Source organism: Leptonotus elevatus, chromosome 3, assembly GCF_054856555.1.
Source record: "Leptonotus elevatus isolate MCC_2025b chromosome 3, RoL_Lele_1.0, whole genome shotgun sequence".
Taxonomy (NCBI): Eukaryota; Metazoa; Chordata; class Actinopteri; order Syngnathiformes; family Syngnathidae; genus Leptonotus; species Leptonotus elevatus.
The window spans coordinates 29,630,337-29,639,702 of NC_141241.1; the positions used below are offsets into that span (position 1 = coordinate 29,630,337).

The following is a 9,366-nucleotide window of genomic DNA, read 5'->3' on the forward strand; positions in this document are numbered from 1 at the left end:
CATTGAGACTCTGCACAGCTGCTGCTCATCAGCAATTATGTCTTATGTCTTGTAAGAGGCAACTTCTGCTCATGTCATTTGTTGGACTATCCACTTGCTCATGCCTCAGTCCAAGATAACCGTGACTCCTAGACCTTGTTTGCGACCTCGACCTTGATCTTACCTTCCCGTATTGTCCCTTGTAAGTTATTGAAGATTTTTGTTGTTGTACTTTGCCTTGTTGCCTTTTTGTACTGGCTCAAGTGTGTTTATGGTTCCGTGTATTTGTTGCGTGCGTTTTTTGTTATTAAATTTTCTCTTGCCATTGCAAACTCTTTTTGTTTGACTTTTGCCCATGTGCTTAGTTTTTGTTGTAAATAAATCTTTTTGTAAATTCACTTGTTTTTCCGTGTTTTGGGATCCACTGAAACCTTACAGGCATCAATGTTGATTATAAACACTTAATTACAATTTGTTGTAACAGACATGGTATACTTGACCTATTGGGAGCTACACACACCTTTGTCTCAATTTTGACTACACAAAAATGTTGCCACATAGCTGTAGGTGAATCCAATCTTAATCCGCTCTTATACTGCAGTCTCCTTAAGATAATCAATGGAAATTTGCTTGGAGTCATAAACTGCGTGGTAAACTTGACCTGTTTGAGGGAGAAAATAACTGCAATTTTGGAATCAGCATGGTTTAAACAGCCTGCAAATATAACAACATAATTTCCCCATGTAATTCAAATACTTTCACAGGAAATTGCATTACAGTATCCCAAATTGCATTATTTAAAGAGGTCATAATTATTCAAAACATGTATTTAAATATACATCTTGTATCTTTGTTGAGATATTTTATCAGAAACACTGCCACCGCTGTTGGGAGCATTAAAGCATCTCGCAATTTGAGAATGTCATCCTGATGTTTAATGGGTGTACCGGTTGCAGTTTGGAAATCGTTTCGCTGCCATTATTTTAATGCAACATGAACTGTCATGTGTGCATACGCCGAATCTGTGTAAATAGTTACTGACTGGTTTTCTGCCAATCTGAAAGCTGCTGTCAATGCCAAAATTTCAGCTTTGTGCTGACAGAGCCTGAAATTCTTTCTGCTTGGACTTCTTCAAAACCTGTTTCTGTGGGTTGGGTTACTGCAAATCCAGATTGTAGGCCATCATTGCCTTTGAAGCAACATCCATCTGTGAAAAGGATCAAGTCCGGGTTGTCAATAGGTGTCTCATAGAGTTCAGTGCGGAGTGAGTTTTCTTCCGTAGTTCTTATTATGCAACAATGCGATTTCGCATACCCTGTTCATTGACCATCTGTCGGAGTGGGTGAGTGAGTTCAACAAAGTTTGGAACATGATGTCTGGAGTAGTTGGAAAGACCAAGAAAAGCCAGCATGGTTTTGACATTTGTTGGTTTTGGGTGATGGAGAATATCGTCTTTGTGAGAGGGAGACATTCCTGTTCCGTGGCGTGAGATCAGTCGTCCGAGAAAGGAAACCTGTGATTGGGCAATCTGAAGTTTAGACTTGGAACACTTCAGTCCAACAGAGGCCAAATGAGAAAGCAAAGACCTGGTGGCTTCAAGACAAGAAGTTTCAGATGGAGCTGCCAGCAAGAGGTCATCCACATACTGCACCAGGAGAACACTAGGGGGCAGTTCAAGTGGAGACAGCAACTGGCGAAGACAGTCGTTGAAGAGTCCAGGTGAAAGGACAAAGCCTTGAGGCAGGCGATTGTAGGAGTAGCAAACACCATTCAAAGTGAAAGCAAAACATTGCTTCATTGAAGGATGGAGTGGAATGCAAAAGAAAGCATTAGCCAGGTCGATGCAAGTGAAATGAGTGTGGGTTGATGTAATTGGGGACAATGCCGAGTGAGGGTTCGGGACGGGCAAAGTGGGAGTTAAGACGGCCGCATTAATCGCTCGCAGGTCATGGACGATGCGAAACTTTCCAGTGTCTTTCTTCTCATCGGGTCAAATAAGCGTGTTATAATCAGAGCCGGGAATTTCACACAACACTCCTGCTTTGAGCAAGCCGTCAATTGTTTCCGAAATGCCAATCATCCCAGCCTCTTTTACAGAGTATTGGGGAACATCCTGGTTTCATCTGAAACACAACAGGTGAGACGTTGCAGAGACCAACATCAGTGGGATCCATAGACCACAGCGATGTAGGAAGGGAATCAAGAAGGTGACCAGCAAAATCGCTGTCGGTTGTTTCACGTCCATGGTGCCTATCCAGAAGCTGGTGCTCCAAAACGGAAGTGGGTAAAAATGTGTTAGACTGAATCCAATAAGCCTCAAGTGACGGGGAATAGAGCAATTGAGAGTGAAACTAATTTTGCCAATCAGTGTGCATGCCAGGACAAACGGACCGAGATCCTTCACTGTGTGCTGAGGCGAGACCATCAAGGAGACATGTGGGTGGCAAGGAGGCTAGAAGGATCCAGAGGATCCGCCATCATGTACCATTTGAGTTGTTCAGGGACACCGAAAAGGCGACACCTGGTTTGCCTGCAAACAAATCACCCATGTTCAATTCCCATATGTTGTTTTCAATTTCCTGAAATGCCTCGCTATAGATCTCGTCCCCTGATCTGTCATAGTACAGAGTGCAATGCATAGAATCAGTTACCATATCATAAGATCTGAGGTTACGAACCCAAGGTGACCAGAGAGTCCAAAAGTGCTCAGCTTCGAGCCAACCACTGGAGTAAATATCCACTCTTGCCCAGTAGATGTCGGCAGTGGCGCATGCCACAGGGCGTTGTTCAACAAGCGGGAACTGGGAGGTGGCACTGGAAGCAAAGGAGGCAGAGCAGCAGTAGGTGTTACCATCCGGAAATTCCAGGATAAGTCCATCAGGGCTGCATTTGATGAGAGGGCATGTGGCGATGAGGAGATCTCTGCCCAAAATAATGACTGGACAGTTAGGTGCAAACACAAAAGAATGCAAAAGAGTCTGTGAAAAACATTGAACAGTCACTGGAGTTGTCAATTGCAGGGCAGTTTCTTCACCCTTGAATCCAACAAGTGAGATGCTTTTTCTGGTAAGAGAGCTATCAGGTGGCAAAGCTGTGACGGTAGAATGCCGAGCTCCTGTGTCGACCATAAATGATAAAGAGGATCCTCCTACCGTCAGGATCATCAAAGGCTCCTGCAGGCCTAAGCATGTGGATTCAGGGACCATCATTGTGGAAACAGTCCACCAGAGGGAGGCAGATACTGTTGGTTTGGCACCGGAGAATATCCTTGTTGCTGCTGCGATTGTTGGCCTCTGCCTCTCCACCCAGACACTTGAGGTCGCCGTCTGCAGCGCGGGAAAACTGTTTACCTATCAACAGAACCTGACATCCTGAATTAGATTAATGTGGTTACCTCTATTCTTTCATGTCCCCGAAGTCCTCATATACTAGTGTCTTAGATTGTATCTGCTTGTGCTCATTTTTATTGCAGTGTCCTGCAGCTCTCTCGTTTACCTCACAGCCTGATTTAGAGGGTTGTGTTATTTACGACGTCTTTTGCGGAAAGCTATGGTCTGGTATTCCTTATTTATGAGCTACAAGGTCTCTGTTTTATCCTCCCTTTATCTTGACGTGTTTGACAAGATCAGTGGATCTTTGTCAAAATGAGGGTGTTTATAGGACAATTTATGTTTAAGAAATTAACCAATGTAGACGAATTAGTAGATTAAAATATGAAAAGGTTTTGAAGTGATAATCCACAGTCTGATTATGAAGAAATCTACCAGAGGAAATCGAGCGGAAACAAAGTAAGTTTGAAGCAAGCGAAGACAATAATGCAGATCGCCAAATGAAGGTAATTATATTATATTATATCTTTTATCTCAGAAACAATTGCAAAATGTAATGTTTGGAGCCCAGTGTTTGCAAGAGATTATATGATATGCTAGTAAAATGATTCCTTTCAGGATGGTGAAAGGCACAGTCATGCAAATTTTGAACAGTAAATGTCGTGGTAAAAAATTACCTACTATTATATGAAATCTATTTGAAAAATAAATATTTACTAGCTCTGTCTGTTGTATTAATGAATGAGTGAATGTCATTCAACTCAATCAAAGGCTGGGCTCTATTTCAATGTCACAAGAATAGATCTTTTCCTGTTCCAACAGCGCAGAACCTACGGATCTTAACTCTTTGACTGCCAGACGTTTTCAGAAAAGGGCTGCCGTCAGTGCCAGCCGATTTAAGCATTTTGACTGATCTTTCAAGGTCCACAGAAATTGTTCTGTTTGGACTATGGAAATACACATACTACCAAATGAAAGATTGAACTTTCATCTTTCATCAGAAAAATAAAGTGTTTCTACTGTTTCTACCTTATTCCGTTCTTTAGTAATCAACAATAGAAAATGGTTAGTTTCACCCGATTTCGCTTGTTTTGGACCTAAATACGGAGAAATCAAGCTTTTAGTGAAACAATATTATTTCATGCACTCTAGTGAATTTTACACTTCTTTTTGTCCATGAATGATGCCACAAACACCTAAATAGTGCTTTACTTCTATAAAACACTACCACCAAGAATGAAAAAGTGTTTTTTGATAGCAAAATAACAGTTTATTTGCATTCAACATTCAACAGTGTAATAAAACAAATGTGTGCAACTGTGCATGTGTGGTGTGTGTATGTGTTTCTATTTACAATTCTGTGGATGTTTCAACTACACAAATTTTTTTGGTGTGGTATATCGTGTAACATTCCCCTGGGTGCAAGGGGACGCAGCAGGATTTGCACCACAGATTTGTTTCGCTGTGAATGCCCCTTCGCGTGCAGACCCTACACTTTCTTGCTGGCTTTTTTTTCCGGGGGGTAGCAGGTATGTATTGCAGTGTGTGTTTTGCCATGTTGCCATCAAGTCGACTTTCAGGATCGTTATACGGTGACCTGGTGTTCTGTCTGGCTTCCTCATGTCCTTCAGTTTGTATGCTTGTAGCAACGTCCTCCTCCTGGTCTTGTGGTAAGAGCCACCCTCTCACCACCTGCTGGATAAACTCCAAAAAATGTTGACATTTGCCAGGATGTTTTGCTTTGTGCAGGATAAAGGCATTGAACAAACATATTTGAAACAGATACGCAACAAATTTTTTGTGCCATTTCAACGTCTTCCGTGTGAATGGATGGTAAGAAATGTTTTGATCCATCTTATCCACGCCATTCATCGTGGAATTGTAGTCCAAAACACACACAGGTTTCGGGAAAGGCACTCTTTTTTTTTAGTGCCTTCCGCCACACATCAACTGTCCGCATTTCATCATTGTGAAAAGTAGTCACCATCCTCAACAAACGCTTGTCCTGCCATGCCACAACCAAAACATTTGTGTTGTGTCTCACCAGTTCCCCCCCCACCCCAAGGCCAGTGTTTGTAAGAGAAGTGATCTCATTTGGTTCACCCCTGTTTTTTCTCAGTGTTCCACAAACATTTGTACGTGCTGCCAGGAGACGTTCACACAAGCCAATTGAATTATAAAAAATGTCCATAAAGAGCGTGTACCCATTTCCTGGCAGACGATCTAGCAAATTGAACACGGTATTAGGCAGAGAACAACTGGTACCTACATAAGGTTGCATATTAAAACAATATCCTGTTTGGGAGTCACACAGGATGTATGACTTAATTCCATATTTGATTGGTTTTTGGGGGTTGTAAACTTTTAACGATAGACGTCCCTGAAAATTCATCATTCCCTCATCAATACATACATTCCTCCCGGGTTGGAACAGTTCTTTGAATTTTTTTTACAATATGGTTGAACACAGGACTGATTTTAAATAGTTTGTCGTCTGAACTGTGTCTCTCGTTATTGTTAAAATGTAGGAAACTCCAGATGAGCTGGAAGCGGTTTCGAGGCATCGCGCGACTGAAAAATGGTGTGGTTTCAATTTCATCCTGAGTCCAATACATTTCTATACTGGGCTTTTTTATATACCCAGTAAGAAATTGAAGTGCAAAAAATGTTTTCAATTCGGACACAGACACTGGCTTCCAAGCACGACTCCTACAGTGTGGCAGACTTTCAGTCTGCTTCTGCATAGATTGACGTGCATATAAGTTAGTTTGGTCAGCAATGTGCTGGAGAAGTTCGTCCGAGATGAACAGTTGCAGGAAGTCAGCTGGCAGGGTTGAATTCAGCTCTGCTGCGGCACCCCTTGGTCCTGGTGTTTCGGTAAAAGGGAATGTGTTTGGCTGCCAGCCTGTTTCATGCCAGCCAGAATTTTTGGGATCTGCAAATATACATTTCAATATCATATAATATTTATTTTAGATCAGTGTGATGCAATATATATATATAAATATATATGTTTACCTTTTTTCTTGGATCCACTGGTTGATGTACATTCTGTAAATTATAGAAGACCATCAAATATTTTACTAGTGCTGTGTTGGAGAATCTTTTTTTTTTTTACCTTTATTCTGCTCACTTGAGCCCGACGAGCTACAGCTGAAAGAAATATATACAATTACAATCATATCGAAATACCGTTTTCTTTTGTTGTTGCGGTGTATTGAAAACACGTTTTTTATACCTCTCTTTGTCGTGGAAACTGTAGGTTGTCGCTGTGAGCACGATCCACGATCTATGAATTGTACATTCACGTTACACGAGGTGCTAGCAGCGTGCCGCAAAAGTATCTCATAGCAAGTTTGCGCTTACCTTCACATTCTTCTGCGGATGAAATACTGTCCGAATCACTGTCTCGAAGATCCGACTGTACCCACTCCTCCGAAGAATATCCATCGGACTCGGGGTACTCTTCATCGTCCGAATCAACGTCCACGTTTGCAGAAGTGCTTGGTCGTGCACCACGTTTTCCGGCGTTAGCATCGCTAACCGGTGTCGCTTTAAGACGTGGCCAAAGACGTCGCGTCAAAGCTGCAACTTCGGCGTCAACCTCGTAGTCACCATCATCATCATTGCCATCAACGTTCAATTTAGCACTGGTTAATGTTTCTTTTTGAAAATACCGATCAAGCGTGAGCTGCTTTCCACCGGTCGTCATTTTTGCTTTCTCTTCCATAGTCTCCATTATCCTCTCCACTCCACTCTAGCTCCGCCTCACGTCTTATACTGACGCCCACGGTGGGCGGCCCACCCAAAGTGCAAAGAAAGTCATCGCTGCCATCTAGGGGCCAAAACGAGTCATTATACTAACTAGATCTGCTTGATACTTTCAGCACAGCTGCCCAAGGCTTTCCTCCACCCCGTTTCCAAAAACAAAACAAAAAACATAGTGAACGTCTTTTAACGTCCTCGGCGCCCTTCCGTAGGTTTTTACTAAACGTTTTATAACGTTTGTGGCGGTCAAAGAGTTAATCAAATAACATTTACTAATCCCAACTAACAAAAACTATCAGGGTTTTTTTCTCCAAATAAAATGTATGTGAGTTTATGAGAAGACTAAATGAACATGTTTCACTCTCAGGTTGATGACGGAAAGGAGAAGGAGACAACATTCCACAACTGGTCTACAAGGCTGCCGGAAACGTCCCAGGCTCAGCTATCTCATCAACTGATGATCATCAATCTTATCACCTCCAACTGGGAAAACAACGTCAGCTGATGACCCAGTGTCCGGTTCTAGAGCGGCCGTTTGAGGACATCAGTCAACCACAATCAAATCAAGTGCCTTTTCTTGGGCAATCATTCCACGAAGAGCCACATTTTCGGGCAGAATAATCCCGGTGACAGATCGAAGAATTTGGGGAAGTCTACCCCAGATTCTAAAAGAAGAGAAAAACTACCGTGACACTCTTTTCATTCAACAAAGAACTTCATCACAAGATGGCTTCGAGGAGAGAAAACATCTCCAACCGCTGTCACCTTAGGACACTTCTTCCCATGTTGACATTGATGCTGATTTGGTATTTCTGTGACCTCCTTGCTCCAACTTTGAATGTAACTACAACACATCGTATTGATCCTCCCCACATTCCCTGGATCATATCCTGGACTTATAATAACTCGATTACTGTGATAGTGGCTCCAAACACAAACACCTCTGTTAAAATTCCAATTAAGTCTTTGAAAGGATTCAGAGGAGGAAAGCAGACTAAAGGGAAAGACTGGGTAAAATACTGGTGGTATTTGACAGGACATGTTTTACAGCTAGACTGGAGTACTTTTATAACTGCCCAGGACGGAAGTTACTGGCCACCGGGAACTAGTGAGGCTATTTTCTTTAGCAAAAGGGTAACACTGAGAAAACTGGGAGGTCTACTCGAATTGACTTTTGCTCTTCCTGAAGGAAATTTACAGCTACATAATGCAACGCTATATAACGCCTCTTGTTATGGGCTCTTACTATGGGCTTTATTCTCCGGACCTGATCCATATTTTCCCATTTTAGTATGTGTAAATAAGACTATGAGTAAGTTAGAACAGCCAAAAATGAATAAATATACAATGGAGTCCGTGGTGGAGGCGTTTAGTGTACCGACTGATGAGTTAATTGAGAGGTTTCGTGTTACGACAGGATTTTCCGGCAGCAGTAACAATTGGCTATTATTGGCGAACGCAGCGGCTCGTGCCTCTGAAAAAAACTGTGTGGTATGTGTAGGTCCACGTCCTTTACTGAGGGTAATTCCGGCTAAAATAGATGATAACTGTGTAATGGAACTGATGAATAAGACTATCCCCGATGTCAAATGCTCTCAATGGAATAAGGTGTATCCCCTCGTCAATTGGCAGACAACTAAACCAATATTTTCAAACACAGTTGCAAATGGTAATTTTTCATGTATAAAAATGACAGGTACTGGAGAACAATTGGGGAAACTAAATCAAATCACCCAGTGTGTGTCTACAATTGATGAGTTTGCTCAATGTTTGGAGATCAGTGTTGCACTTTTATTCCTAACACTGCACCAGATGGTAGCTTATCCATTGCAATTGAAGGATTGCAAACACTCAACAAGAAAATGAAAGAGCAGTCCGGTGTAGATACTTCTGTATGGGATAAATGGATGACTGTATTCGGGCGCTATAAATCTTTAGTTTCCTCAATTTTGATATCTGCGGCTGTTTTTACAGCATTATTAACGACTTGTGCTTGTTTTTGTGTACCCTGTATTCGTTCTCTTTGTCAAAGACTTATTATCACTGCTATTGAAAAACAGGATGTACAAAATAAGTTGTCTTATATGATGGTGGCTTCTGCTAATCCATGCATGTCTCCTGTTGCTTCAAATGAGGGGGATGAAGATCCGGCTGGTATTTTCCTTTAAAAAAAAAAAAAACACAATGTCAAAAGGTGTTGAACTCTGAAGAGTTCAAATGAGGAAATGTTAGATTATTAACATTGTTTTTCTGTTTCAATTTATATTTTAATTGTTTTTGATATTAGTTA

At 41.7% G+C, this 9,366-nt stretch overlaps 1 long non-coding RNA gene across 1 annotated transcript; it reads right to left on the minus strand.

Annotated features, from left to right (window-relative positions):
• Positions 1 to 5,671: 5,671 nt before the first annotated feature.
• On the minus strand, positions 5,672 to 9,366 carry LOC147178138 (uncharacterized). The gene is made up of 4 exons (XR_015094407.1): positions 6,547 to 9,366; positions 6,427 to 6,461; positions 6,327 to 6,359; positions 5,672 to 6,243 (listed from the first exon to the last, which is right to left on the minus strand). It is a non-coding gene; the product is annotated as an uncharacterized LOC147178138 (long non-coding RNA).